Here is a 15,114-nt window from a genome sequence, read left to right as displayed (position 1 = left end):
TCCTTAAGTTTCAACTATAAATACCCTAGCTCATTTAGCTTCAAAATCATCCCAAAGCATTCTAGCTTTCTTCCAATACTAGAGAATTTAGAGAGTTGTTTTCTTCTTTTTATCAAGAGAGAATTATCATTGTTTTCTCCTTGATAGATCGAGAGAAGTTGTAATTCTATTTTCTCATAGTGAAATTCTTCTACCGTTGGTTTTTATGCTATATTATTTAGGGGTTTTCCACGTAAATTTTGTGTCTCTTTTATCTTCATTTTTATTTTCTCAAATTATCAGTTGTGATTTTGACTATTCGATCACATATATCTTTGCCTACTAGTACTAATCAAAATATTGGCAAGAGTTAAAATCATCTTCGTTATTCAATAACAACAAATGAAAAACTTATAGAAAGTCTGGTTACCTTTTAACAAGTCTTATATCATCTCATCTATACAGCTTCCCTATAATACAGATGATGCAATCAAACAGATTATTCTACGATTTATATAAAGTAACAAGCCACTAAATCTTGTCTTCTTCCAGAAGTATTCTGCAACCCTGACCAATACAGCAGTCTCGCCTCTCAAAAATCATATTCCTTTTGCAGTCTGTCATTCATGGGGTTAAAAATAACCAAAACGCTAACATTCTCAAAGTTTTTGAATACTAATTTGTGTGCATAATATATATGACATGTGAGTGAAATTCAAGTTGCTCAATTGAAGGAATAATTCCCCAATCATTAATGCTATGATATGGACCGAGAGATTTTGGAAGTCTGGTACATCCCCAGATGGCGCATTTATCTTTAACAGACTAAAAGTAAAATTCTGTTTACAAACACCCAATGAATGAGACCTCTATACAATCATTCACACTAGACTAGATTAGACTAGAATGTAAAGGACCCAAAATGATTACAATTTAGAATTATTGCTTATGAAACTTGGTATAAACATCTGGCAAACTGTCAAAACTAAAAACTGAATGGAAGTCATACAAGGAAGTCAATTGGTAACAAATGGGTCTTCAAAATCAAGCAAACTGGTGATAATCAAGTGGAGAGGTATTTTGCAAGACTGGTGGTCAAAGGATATGCTCAAAAAGAAGGTATTGATTTTAATAAAATCTTCTCATGTGGTTCGACTAATAACAATTTGAGTAGTCTTGGCAATGTGTGCTACATTGAATTTACACCTAGAGCAGCTAGATGTTAAAATAGCTTTTCTTCATGGAAATCTTGAAGAAGAGATTTATATGCTCCAGCCTAAAGGTTTTGAAGAAAAAGAAAAGAAGAACTTGGTTTGCAGGTTGAACAAATCTCTATACGGTCTAAAGCAGGCGCCTAGGTGTTAGTATAAGAGATTTGATTCCTTGTGCCTTGGATACAACAGACTTAATGCAGACCATTGTGCTTATTTCAAGAGGTCTGGTGATAAACGATTTTGTTATATTGTTGTTGTATGTGCATGTCATATTGGTTACAGGACCCAACAAAGATCATACTGAAGAATTGAAGGCACAACTGGCTAGGCAATTTAAAATAAAGGACTTGGGATTAACAAACAAGATTCTAGGGATGCAAATTCACTGAGACAGAAGTAATATGAAGATTTGGCTTTCACAAAAGAATTACTTGAAGAATATCTTGTCACGATTCAGCATGCAAGATTGTAAGCCAATTTATACCACTCTTCTTATTAACTTCAAATTATCCTCCAGTATGAGTCCTAGTAGTGTAGAAAAGAGGATAAAGATGTCTCGAGTACCGTATGCATCGGCAGTAGGAAGTTTAATGTTCGCTATGATATGCACAAGACCAGACCAATACGAGCCCAATCTCGCCAAGCGATCAGACGACTAAATCCATTTTGCAAGGCTGAGAACGAAACAACTACACGTAGCCTTTACCTTAGCCCAGGATCCCAAGGGGTCGGAAATCGATTAGATTCTTTTCGTGGTCAAAAGACAGTTGAAACTCGACCATCGGAATCGCACAAGCAGTGGGAGTGGTTAGTCGATACATGGCGAATCCAGGCAAAGAGCATTGGAATACAGTAAAGAGGATCCTGAGATACATCAAAGTGATCTCAAATATTGCATTATGTTACGGGGGATCAAACTTACTAATCAATGGGTATGTAGATTCTGACTATGCAGGGGATTTGGATAAAAGCAAATCTACTACAAAATATGTGTTCAAAATTACTGGTGGAGCTGTAAGCTGGGTTTCAAAATTACAGTCAATTGTGGCTACGTCAACAACAGAAGTAGAATATGTAGCAGCTACACAAGCCAGTAAAGAAGTAATTTGATTGAAGATGCTATTAGAGGAGCTTGGGCACAATCAAGAGTATGTCTCTCTATTTTGTGACAGTCAAAGCGTCTTGCATCTAGCAAGAAATCCAGCATTTCATTCAAGGACAAAGCACATACGAGTTTAGTATCATTTCATTCATGAAAAGGTGGAAGAAGGGAAAGTAGATATGCAGAAGATCCATACCAAAGACAACATAGCATATTTCATGACGAATATGATCAACGCTGATAAATTTACCTGGTGTCGATCCTCCTGTGGCCTGTCACAGACGTAAACAACATGGAGGTACAAGATAGAAAGAATGGTGTGAAGATATGATTGTTCCAATCAAATCTTCAAGTGGGAGATTGTTGACTAGCACCGAAAGGTGCTTAAATTAATGCACCGAAAGGTGCATGGCCCCTTTTGTTGAAAATATAAAATGGGATAATTCAATTTAGTCACTAAATTTTAGGGTATTTACAAATTAGTCCTTAGGTTTCAACTATAAATACCCTAGCTCATTTAGCTTCAAAATCATCCCAAAGCATTCTAGCTTTCTTCCAATACTAGAGAATTTAGAGAGTTGTTTTCTTCTTTTTATCAAGAGAGAATTATCATTGTTTTCTCCTTGGTAGATCGAGAGAAGTTGTAATTCCTATTTTCTCATAGTGAAATTTCTATCGTTGCCCGTGGTTTTTATGCTATATTATTTAGGGGTTTTCCACATAAATTTTGTCTCTTTTATCTTCATTTTTATTTTCTCAAATTATCAGTTGTGATTTTGACTATTCGATAGTCGTATTCCGTAACACATATATCTCTGCCTACTAGTATTAATCAAAATATTGGCAAGAGTTAAAATCATCTTCGTTATTCAATAACAACAAATGGAAAACTTATAGAAAGTCTGGTTACCTTTTAACAAGTCATATATCATCCCATCTATACAGCTTCCCTATAATACAGACGATGCAATCAAACATATTATTATACGATTTATATAAAGTAACAAGCCATTAAATCTTGTCTTCTTCCAGAAGTATTCTGCAACCCTGACCAATGCAGTAGTCTCGCCTCTTAAAAATCATATTCCTTTTGCAGTCTGTCATTCATAGGGTTAAAAATAACCAAAACGCTAACATTCTCAACGTTTTTTGAATACTAATGTGTATGCATAATATATATAACATGTGAGTGAAATTCAAGTTGCTTAATTGAAGGAATAATTCCCCAATCATTAATGCTATGATGTGGACCGAGAGATTTTAGAAGTCTGGTACATCCCCAGATGGTGCATTTATCTTCAACAGACTGAAAGTAAAATTCTGTTTACAAACACCCAATGTATGAGACCTCCATGCAATCATTCACACTAGACTAGTTTAGACTAGAATGTAAAGGACCCAAAATGATTACAATTTAGAATTGTTGCTTATGAAACTTGGTATAAACATCTAGCAAACTGTCAAAACTAAAAACTGAATGGAAGGTCATAAAAAGTGTTTCCCCATAGAAGTTATAGCTTGGGGTGTTGGGTCGAACTTGACCTGCAAGAATTCCTTTGAGCAGGCAGTAACACCACTTATTTTAGACCTCGTGCCACAATCTTTCAACTTGTAGCTCCTCGGAGCAGGTTTCTTTATTGGCATACATACACCTAAGAATACTGTTAGACAATGAGACTTGTTGCATGTTAGGCTTAGTTGTTATACTAAAAGAATGAGTTCATCTCAAATCCAAATTTATGTTAAGGTATATGTATCATCAATCAATCTTTCAAATCATGACAGTACCCCTAAAACATAATGTTCACCAAAAATTTTGAAAATGGTATGCAGGAAGGAAAGTGATACCTCCAGTCTTAGGGAAACCGAAATGATAAGTGGTTTGAAAGTTATGGGGATCGATGCGGTAAACAAAAAAATAGCTTCGGAAGAAACTCAATCATGAAGAGATACTTTATTCCAACCTATGAGATGGATAATTGGAGTGATGGAGAGAAGAAGAAGTTCCAACTAAATGTAAATGCTATACACGTTTTATTTTGTGCATTAGGCACATATGAATATGGAAGTCTCCTCTTGCTCAAATACCAAGGAGATATGAGACAAGCTCTAAGTCACTCATGAAGGAACAAATGAAGTGAGGGAAACCAAGATTTGTCTTCTCAACCATAGCTATAAGAATTTCAAGATGAAACCGGATGAAATCATCAAAGTTATGACGAATAGATTTTTTGTGATTGTCAACTGTCTTAAGGAATTTGGATAAGTGATCCCTAGTGAGAAGCTTATGAGGGAGATAATATACTCTCTTCCAAAGTCTTGAAAATCGAAGAAGACAACGATCATCGAAGCTAACAATCTAAAGACTCTCACTCTTATTGAGCTTATTGGTTCTCTTCTCACTCATGAGTTGATGATAAATGATGAAGAAGATTATGAAGAAAAGAAAAACAAAAATAAGGAGGTAGACATTACCTTTAAGTCCACTAATGAGAGCAATCAAGACTCAAGTGAAGAGGTGGAAACCAAACAAGGGAAATCCTGTTTCCATTCCTGTTCACTTTGTTTGATGAGTACCAGTTGGGATTTAAGAAGCTTAAATTGACAACCAAAAATTCCTAAGAATGGGTGAATTGACTTTGTTGAGAGTTTACGGAGTAAGGAGGAAAAAGATAGGAAAATTGCATAGCGATTTATAGTTGTTCGACTTCTCTATCAAGTCTACATCCACTACCTTAGCTCTTCACTTAGGATTTTCTGACAAATTCACTAATTTGTTCTTTGTTTTCAATGATAAAGGGATAACCTTTACAACTCCCTAGTTCTTCTATTGGCTAAACTAGAACCAAAACCCCTTTACCAAAGGAAAAGAAATATAAATAAGAAAGCCAAGTGTTTGAAAAATTAAGCTCACAAAACACAAATATTTACAAGAGAAAGGAAAATAAGAATTAAAAGTTATTCTCTTGTGTTATATTGCTTGGATAGGTGTTCTAACCCTTCTTCAAGTGTCCTCAACTTGTTTTTATATGTTGGAATGTGTTTGTGGTCGTTTCTAGTCGTTGCGGGTGATTTCGAGTCGTTGGGGATAATTTTTATGCAAAATAAAACTGCCCAGGATAAGGAGTATCAGTGTTGCTTTAATGAGTATCAATACTTCCTTTATATTATTTAAATAAATTAGACGTTACTAGTCGTTGGTCTTGACCAATATCGATACTATGATCATGGTATCGATACTACTATGTAAAGTAGTAACCGTACCCCTTTGGGTATCGAAACCTATTTTGCATTCTGAAATTTGAGCAAGTTGGTAGTATTGATACTATCTTGAGAGTATCGATACTTCTGATACCTTTGGTATCGATACCTCTCTTACCTTTGGTATCGATACCACATGAACAATATCAGTATAATTTATATAGTATCGATAATGTAAGAACAATATCGTTATTGTTCATATAATATTGATAATGTAATAACAGTATTGGTACTTCGTACTTTGAAAAACAATTTTGTGCTCAAATTCAATTTTAATGGACTTTGAATTATTTTTGAAAACTTTGAACAAATTCAATTCAAGTCCAAAAACAGTTTGCCTTAAATTGTTATATCAAAACATTATAAAACATAGTTCAATAATCTCCCCCTTTTTGATATAACAAAATATTTGAAAATTTGTTTTTAACAAAACTCTCCCTTAATAAAATATTTAATGAAAAAGAGACATATTTTTGAAAAAGTTAAAGCTTTCCCTTTTTCATTGAGAAATTGAATTTTTCAAACCTCATATTTCTCCCATTTTTGTTATATCAAAAATAATTTAACTTTAAAGTTCAAAAATAACAATAGAGAGTGAGTGGTAAATTTTACCATAAAATCATTTGAAAAATCAAATTTCCCCCTCAATAAATACATTCCAAACAAAAAATTTGACTTTAAAAGCGTGACACTTAAAAGACATTGAATTTAAAAAAAATGAACAAACATGTTAATAAGACATGAAATTTAATATATTCAAGCCTAATAAACTTTATGCAATATCAATTGTTGAATTTAAGTGCATGTACATAAAACTATCCAAAAATGTTATGCATTTGAAAATTTGACATCAATTATTAAATAGATATCATTTGAAATAAAGCACTAGCATAAACATTTAAATTAAGACCAAATTTTTTCAAAATTTGTAAAAACAAAACATTAAAACCAATTTTGACCAAAAATCATTATGATAAATTAAAAATTATGAAAAATCATTAAAACTTTATATTGTCCATCGTAATACACTCTTCAACATACATGAGGTGAAAAACAAAAAAAAATCATTTAAAATCAAAACTTGTGCATGCATACAATAAATAGGCAACCAATTAATCAAAACAAAATCGTTCAGCTTAGAGGTTACCCATTCCTTTTCAAGTGTGGCTAGAGCATCCCAATTTCATCACTTTGTCACCATTGCTCTCAGACACCTACAAGAGACATTTATTTGGATTTTGGTATCCAAATTTCTTTGGATCCTTAAACGTTAGTTTCAGTTCCCTTTGTTCATTTTGGAACTCATACTTGTTTAATTTTAAAATGTTTTCCTTTCTTTAAAGGACAAGTATGTTCCAAATGACCAAGAAAATGACAATGTGAGCATTTTCTCATTTTTAAACATAATGAGTTGTTTTTAGAAATTATATATTTTTCTTTTGTTAAGATTTCAAGGTTAACTTTCAAATCAAAATTTTCTTCTTCTAATTCATTCATTTTGATTTTTTGAAATCTTTAGATCATTTTTCAAAGTTTCATTTTGTTTTTCAAAATCAACTTTTTCTTTTAAAATCAAATCATTTTCAACTTTAAGTTTTGAGATTAATTTTATATATTTGGAATTCAAGGTCTCAAATTCCAAATACACTACTCATTATATTAATCTTGTAACTCATCAAAAGAATATGAATTTAATTCATTTGAGTTAGAAGATACCATTGAATCTTCTTCGATGGCCATGAGGTATAGGTTGGATACTTCATCTTTTTCATTGAAGTCATATTCATCAATCCAAGCCGCCAAAAATGCCTTCTTTTTACTTGATCCCTTCTTCTTTAGGAGGGGACAATCATACTTGACATGCTTCGTTCTTTGAAAATTGAAGCACACTTTTTGCTTGATTCATGATTCACTTCATTAGAAGTCATGAATATCTTGAATCTTTTGAAAAGTTTGGCCATCTCTTCTTCTTCTTCTTCATCATCTTGAAAGTTTTGAAAAGTAAGAAAATAATTTCCAAATTTTCTTACTTAGTAAGTCCTTCGGGCCATCACTAGTTCTTCGGGCCATCACTAAGTCTTTCGAGCATGATGATTAAATCTTTTGGGTCATCTGTAAGTCTTTTGAGTGAGAAATAAGTCCTTCGGGCCATCTATAAGACCTATGGGTAGGATTTTTTCACATGAATTTGAAAAATGGGAAAGCGATTTTCAAAGTTTCTCATTTAAACTTTTCTGAAAATGAAAGTTTTTTACTTAGTAAGTCTTTCATTCCATCAGTAAGTTTTTCGAGCATGATGATTAAATCTTTTGGGTCATCTGTTAGTCTTTCGAGCAGGATGATAAGTCATTCGGGCCATCTATAAAACCTTAGGGCATGATGTTTTCACGTGATTTTCAAAAAATGAGAAAGTGATTTTCAAAGTTTCTCATTTAATGTTTTCAGAAAATGATTTTTTTTAAACAATAAAACGATTTCCAAAGTTTCTTACTCGGTACACTATTTCCAAAATTGGTAAGTCCTTCGGGCCATCAATAAACCTTTCTAGCATGATGATTAAATCCTTCGGGTCATCTGTCAGTATTTCAAGCAAGATGATAAGTCATTCAGGTCATCTATAAGACCTTTGGGCAGGATGTTTTCAAGTGATTTTTGAAAAATGAGAAAGTTATTTTCAAAGTTTCTCATTTAAAATAATAAAAAATAGAATAAATAAGAAAAAACAGAGAATGAAGAAAGAGAAATTAAACAATTAAGTAAACCCTCAGACATGCTAGTTACTGACAAATGTTACTTTTACAAGACCATCAGATATAGAAGGAAATAAAAGATTATCCGGTACAGAGAAGAGCATCAATCAATTAAAAAGACCTGCACACGTGAGATTGGGACAAATCAAATGTGGAAAGTTCATATTCAGAAAGAAAATTATTCTCGAGTCTGATCTCCCCTAAATAGTAGCGGAGCATATTCTTCTTATTTCAGATTTGGTCTTCCTGAAGAGCAGCGAAGTAAATCAAATTCATTCAATCTTTCCTGAAGAGCAGCGAAGTGAATCAAAATTTTCTCGAGTCTGACATCCTTAAAGAGTAGTGGAGCATATTCTTCTTCTGTCAGATTTGGTCTTCCTGAAAAGCAGCGAAGTAAATCAAATTCGATTCAATTTTCCCTGAAGAGCAGCGAAGTGAATCAAATTATTCTTGAGTATGATCTCCCCTAAAGAGTAACGGACCATATTCTTCTTCTTTCAGATTTGGTTTTCTTGAATAACAGGGAAGGAAATCACATTTGATTCAATCTTTCTTGAAGAGCAGCGAAGTGAATCAAAGTTTTCTCGAGTCTGACCTCCCCTAAAGAGTAGCAGAGCCGATTCTTCTCCTTTCAGATTTGGTATTCCTAAAGAGCAACGAAGCAAATCATGTTCAATTCAATCTTCCCTAAAGAACAACGAAGTGAATCAAAATTTTCTCGAGTCTGACCTCCCCTAAAGAGTAGTGGAGCGTATTCTTCTTCTGTTAGAGTTGGTCTTCCTGAAGAGAAGTGAAACAAATCAAATTTGATTCAATCCTCCCTGAAGAGCAGCAAAGTGAATTAAATTATTCTCGAATCTGATCTCCCCTAAAGATTAGCGGAACAGATTATTCTTCTTTCAGATTTGGTCTTCCTAAAGAGCAGTTAAACAAATCAATTCTGATTCAACCGTCCCTGAAGAGAAGTGAAGTGGATCAAAGTTTTCTCGAGTCTGATCTCCCTAAAGAGTAGTGGAGCAGATCCGTCTTCTTTCAGATTTGGTCTTCCTGAAGAGCAGTGAAGCAAATCGATTCTGATTCAACCTTCCTTGAAGAGCAGTGAAGTGGATCAAAGTTTTCTCGAATCTGATCTCCCCTAAAGAGTAGTGAAGCAGATTCTTGTTCTTCCAGATTTGGTATTCTTGAAGAGCAGCGAAACAAATCACGCTCGATTCAATCTTCCCTGAAGAATAGTGAAATAAATCGAAGTTTACAGATATGATCTACCCTGAATAGCAACAGAGCATATGTTTTTCTTTTCAAATTTGATTTTCAACATTTTTTCTTGAGATAATGATCATTTCCAGTCTCACTTGAGACAACATCACGATGAAACAAAAAAATGTATTGTATATTTGTCTTTGTCCTATTCTTGTTAACATAAAAATGGATAAAGAGGAGCAACTGTAAACACATTTTTGTCCGAGATTTTTATCATTTTTATTTTTTTTATTATAATTATTAAATATTAATATAATTTTATTATTTTATAGGTCATTACAAAGACCCAACCTGTGTCCAAACCCCATACAATTACGACCCCGAGATTGTGTGGAACCTGATATCGTCTTCGGTTAGGCAAGCTCTTGAACAACCGTTAAATTACGCTAGGAATTACTTGGTCGATCTGCTAGAGCCGTGCTACGGAGAGTGATTTATTTGGTCTCTGATCTCTTCATCGTTGACAATATCTCTAAGTTGTGGAATACCAATCTGGGTTCACGAACAATCGGAGCACCGGAGTATTGCCATGCCAACTTCACAAAATATTTCACAAACAGTTTCTGGTCGGACGATCGGTTTTCAGGGACTTTCAGGGGAAAGAAGCCATGTTATTTTAACACGGGAGTGATGGTGATAGATCTGGCGAAATGGAGATGTGTCGGGTTTACTAAGCGGATCGAAAGGTGGATGGAGATCCAGAAAGGTGACTGGATCTACGAGCTGGGTTCCTTGTTGCCGTTCTTGCTGGTCTTTGCTGGCGACGTGGCACACATTGGGCATAGATGGAACCAACATGGTTTGGGTGCGGACAATGTGAGGGGAAGTTGTTGAGACTTGCATCCCGGTCTCGTTAGCCTCTTACATTGGTTCGGTAGCGGTAAGTCATGGCTAAGAATGGATTCCAAAAAGTCGTGTCTGGTCGATGCATTATGGGCACCCTATGACTTGTATGGTCACCCACATTGAAGACCTAGCCGAGTTTAGCCGCCGGTGAAGTTGCAATGAATAAGACAATGGACATGTGATGGAGTGGAGAGAAGTGGCTGAAAGGAGGATGAATTCTGGTAAAATGGTTTAGGTAAATGATAATTAGGATTTTATATAATTCATTTAGGATTAATTGCTTTTAAGTCCTCTGATTTATGTCTTGTTCTTATATTATAATCCCGAATTTTATTTTTTTGTCCTGATTGTGTGGATTCCCCTTTTATAATTTGTTCTTAGAATTTTGTTGAAACTACGTTTCAGTCCCTCATATTTTTGCTCCTTTTTGCATCTTAGCCACCTGTAGTGTTTTTTCTGTGTTCTATTTAATTGTCATGCCTCGATTTTGTAATGTCACATTTTGTAATTGTTAGTAAATGTTGGGTTTACTAAATTTGAAAAATCATGCTCTAGTCACTCTAATTTAGGCATTTTCTTACACTCTGATCACTAGTCCTTACGTTATTCTCTCTTTAGTCCTTATAGCTTATACATATTTTTATATTTAGGTCACTGGTTTATTTCCAATTTACATGTTTAATTTTACATTTACTTGAATTTAGTCATTATTTAGATTTAGATGTCAAATATTTTTGTCCTAATTTAGACTGCTTTATCTTCTAGATTTAGTCATTAAATTTAGATTTCTTTTAATTTAGTCTCTTGTTTGGTAATTGCTTGCTTTAATTAGTTGTATATATTTGTTTTGCATGTTGAAACGTATACATATGTGTGAGTATGCAAATGATTTATTTACGAATCACATGGCATCATTTTTGCATGATATGTATGATACCTTCACAAGCATAACTCGACCCACATCAAATAATTGGATTAAGGGTAACACTCTTTTATTTTAAAATCGTTGTGAGGTGATTGTCTTAACTTATAAGAAAGACGCTTCCGATGATTTTAAACGGAAAGTGTATCACGTTAAGTGAAACACTAAAATTTGAAATTCACCTAAAATTTGGGAACAAAAGAAAAAGAAATATTCGTTTATTTAAATTCTTCGAGAAAAGATCATTAGAACTTATATAAGGTTTGATCTCGACGTCTTTAAATAATCGAATATCCTTTTTTTCTAAAAAGGATTGGTAATTTTTTAATTTAATTTGTTTAATTTGGTGCATTTGAATATTACGATGGAACTATAATATTTCTTTTTTTTATTGCAGTAAGAATTGATTGCCTCAACGTATGAGGGGCAGTTTCTTCTCAATAGGAAATAATTAAATATTATTAGGTTTCATTTTAAAATTCATAAAGTGTTGCTTTATGGAATTATAAGCTAAATTAAATTTGAATTTGTGAATTTCAATGCAAAGATAATTATGTAATCGACTAGGTTTCGATTTAGGGAGTTGTGGGGTGCTAATCATTCCCCACACATAATCGACTCCCGAACTCATTTTTTCTGGTACGCAGACTATAAATTTTTCATTTTAATTAAAAAAATTAAATGACAAAATGTTTTTGGGTGCCCAAGCACACCCTAATCAAATATTGGTGGCGACTCTTCGAACCATATGTTTTTCTATTTTCAAAAAGGGAATCGTAAATTTTTCGAAACGAGAGATTTTTTAAAATCACATTACCTTTTAATTAAAAATTAATTAAGAGGTAAGTCAAAAAATGTGTTTTTAAAATCCTTAAAAAATTGTTTCGACACTATCCACTTTCTGCCACTGCAAATGGTCTTTTTATTCTTCAGATTTCAGATTTTGTGTTTATTAAGAGTTTGGAGATTAGTTGCAGACAGTGTTAAAATTCTATGATTAAACCATAGTTACATAAATCGCTCAATAGCCCACGATCTACGTATTGTACGTTGCAATCCAAAACACGGTACGAACGCGTTCCAGGTCGTTCCAAAATTACGATTAGGTACGAATACGTTCCAGGTCGTTCCAAAATCGCCGGAGATGAAAAAAGTTGAAGCTTTCTTCGTAGATCTACGTTGATAGACCCATTTTTAGGTGAAACTAACATTGGGTCTGAAAAAAGGGTGAGGAAACGCTTCGGGTGACATCTCTTTTTTAATTCCGATGCCTGTGTACGGTGGCGGCCGTCGATGACGCGGTTGTATCTCCCTCTCTCTCTCAAAACTGAGAAATAAAACAAAATGAAAATAAGTATGTTTTGGCTTATATGATTACATATATATATATATATACATATTAAGCAAAACACAATCGTTTTGGCTCTTCCTCATTTCCGTGTTTCTGGTAAAGGGTAAATATCGGTTTAAATCCCTATTTTTTATGTGTTATTTCAGTTATTAAGGAAGTTTTAATTTCTTCTATTTTATTCCTACTATTTATAGTTACTTATAAAATTTGATGTAAAAAAATAGCAATCTAAGAAACTGGTACATCGTACCAATTTATATGGTACATCGTACCGGAGCGATCCAAAATGAGTCTACCCCCTCGTACCGAATTTTAGGGACCTAGCGAATTGTGATCTCGTTCCACGTTCTTGTACCGAAACGTACCGCGATCCATGTGACTATGGATTAACCCTATAGACACACTTAAATGTAGACTTTAAATTAAGAGTTTGGAGATTAGTTATGATTTTTATTCTTCTCTGAAAAGTGGAAATTGTGAGTTTTTCTTCTGTTTTCCTTCCAAGTTAGTTGCAAATGGTCCTTTTTTTTTAGAAAATAACCTCAGTGACCAAAAATGCCTTCTAATATACGATTTTAACCAACTTTTTTTGGATTTGCCAAAATGACCAACAAAATCGCAATGCGATCGATAATTCGCAACGCGATCTCCGGTATCGCAAATCAGTTTCCATATTCGCAACGCGATTCTGACTATCGCATTGCGATTTCCCAAATTCGCATTGCGATTTTCCTAATTCGCAATGCAAATACATAAATCGCAACGTGAATTTGGAAAATCACAATGCGATTACGTAAATTGCAATGCGAATACGTAAAATCGTAATGCGAATACGTAAATCGCAATGCGAATCTGACTATCGCAATGCGATTTACATAGCGCCATTCGTATTAACGCGTATTTTTTTTGAAATTCCAAACACGAATATATTAATATATCGGAACACTGAACCGTCCACATTATATCCCGTAATTGCAACTCATAACCTAAAACCCTAAATCACAACTCAGTCTCATCTCCATCTCTCACTCTTTAAGGTGACATCAGTCCCCATCTCCAACGAAATCAGTCCCCACGACGATAACAGTCTCCATATCCGGCGAAATCATTCATGGCCAGAAATGGAAAATCAACCAAATCAACCACCGAGGGTTAGATTTTTTAATTATTTTTATTTTGAAATTTTTGCATTATTATTAGGTTTTTCATATTGAAATTGATGATAAGTTTACTGGTGTTTTCAATAATAGATTAACCATTTCACTTAGATTGCTTATTATATTCATTCGATTGCTGCCAATACTGCTAAACTGTTTAGTCTTTAACCCTGTGAAGTTAGTATTTGTCTTTGTTTTGTCTTTTGGTTGAAGTAATGCAATCCATTCAAGTTTCTTTCAATTTTAGTATTTGAAACCGAGAATGACTATCGCAACGCGAAAATGACTATCGAAATGCGAATTTGACTATCGCAACGAGAGAATCGCAATGCGATTTTCATTTCGCATTGCGATAGTCATTTTCGTGTTGCGATTTTCATTTTCGTGTTGCGATTTAAAGTTTCAGAAACTATTCTTTTTCTGCAAATTGAAACTTGAATGAATTACATTACTTCAACCAAAAAACAAATATTAAATTCACAGTGTTGCAAATTTAAGTTTGAAGAATAAACTACTACTCTTTATTGTTCATATCACAGTGTAGTTTTTGGTATATCTAAATTGGTATGTTTATTGTTTTTGCAAAACTTTTATTCGGCTCAATTGACCTTAAGAAATAAAGTAATTCTAGCCAAAACAATTGTGTCGAAGCTTTCACCTGCACAAAGAAAAATATTTGAGGATACTTGCTTCGGGCCATGGCTGAAAGTACAACATCCGGGTGGAGATGCTATGTTGACCCATCTGTTTCTTCAAACCATAACTAGCGATCTACCAGAGATTATACAACGTCGTGATGAAGAGATATTTTTAATTTTCCACCGGCGTATACGTGTTTTGGGCGGGAGGAGTTTTGCTTAATCACTGGTCTACGCTTCGGACACGATGATGTAGATCGGTACACTAGATATATTACCCGCCTATCATGGTTTTCCCAGGTTTTTCCTGAGCAGTCAACGGAGAAGTCGAATTTATACGTGGAAGACTTGACGAGATTATTGAATAAGAAAGATGGTTTTACTCGGATGGATGACGTCGATGTTGTCCGAGTATGCATTCTAATACTTTTGCAAGTCGGCTTTTAGGCAGAGAGGCCCGACAACCTATTTCTAATGATTTAATTAAATTGGTAGATGACCTAAATGCATGGAACCTGTTTCCGTAGGGTTCGTATCTATGAAGAGCTACATGGAATAAGTTGTCGTCTGCCTTTAATGATCGGAAAAGTTTGTGTGACGATGGTTCCAAATACACTTTGTCAGGCTTTATTTG

At 34.0% G+C, this 15,114-nt stretch overlaps 1 pseudogene; it reads left to right on the top strand.

Annotated features, from left to right (window-relative positions):
- The first annotated feature begins 975 nt into the window (after nt 1–975).
- On the top strand, nt 976–10,597 carry LOC120183707 (annotated as a pseudogene).
- The last annotated feature ends 4,517 nt before the right edge of the window (nt 10,598–15,114 follow it).

The sequence above is a fragment of the Hibiscus syriacus genome, unplaced genomic scaffold (genome assembly GCF_006381635.1).
Source record: "Hibiscus syriacus cultivar Baekdansim isolate YM2019G1 unplaced genomic scaffold, ASM638163v2 tig00112801_pilon, whole genome shotgun sequence".
NCBI classification, from domain to species: Eukaryota; Viridiplantae; Streptophyta; class Magnoliopsida; order Malvales; family Malvaceae; genus Hibiscus; species Hibiscus syriacus.
Note: the sequence above shows the minus strand (reverse complement) of the source record. Positions and strands in the feature narration are given on the sequence as shown.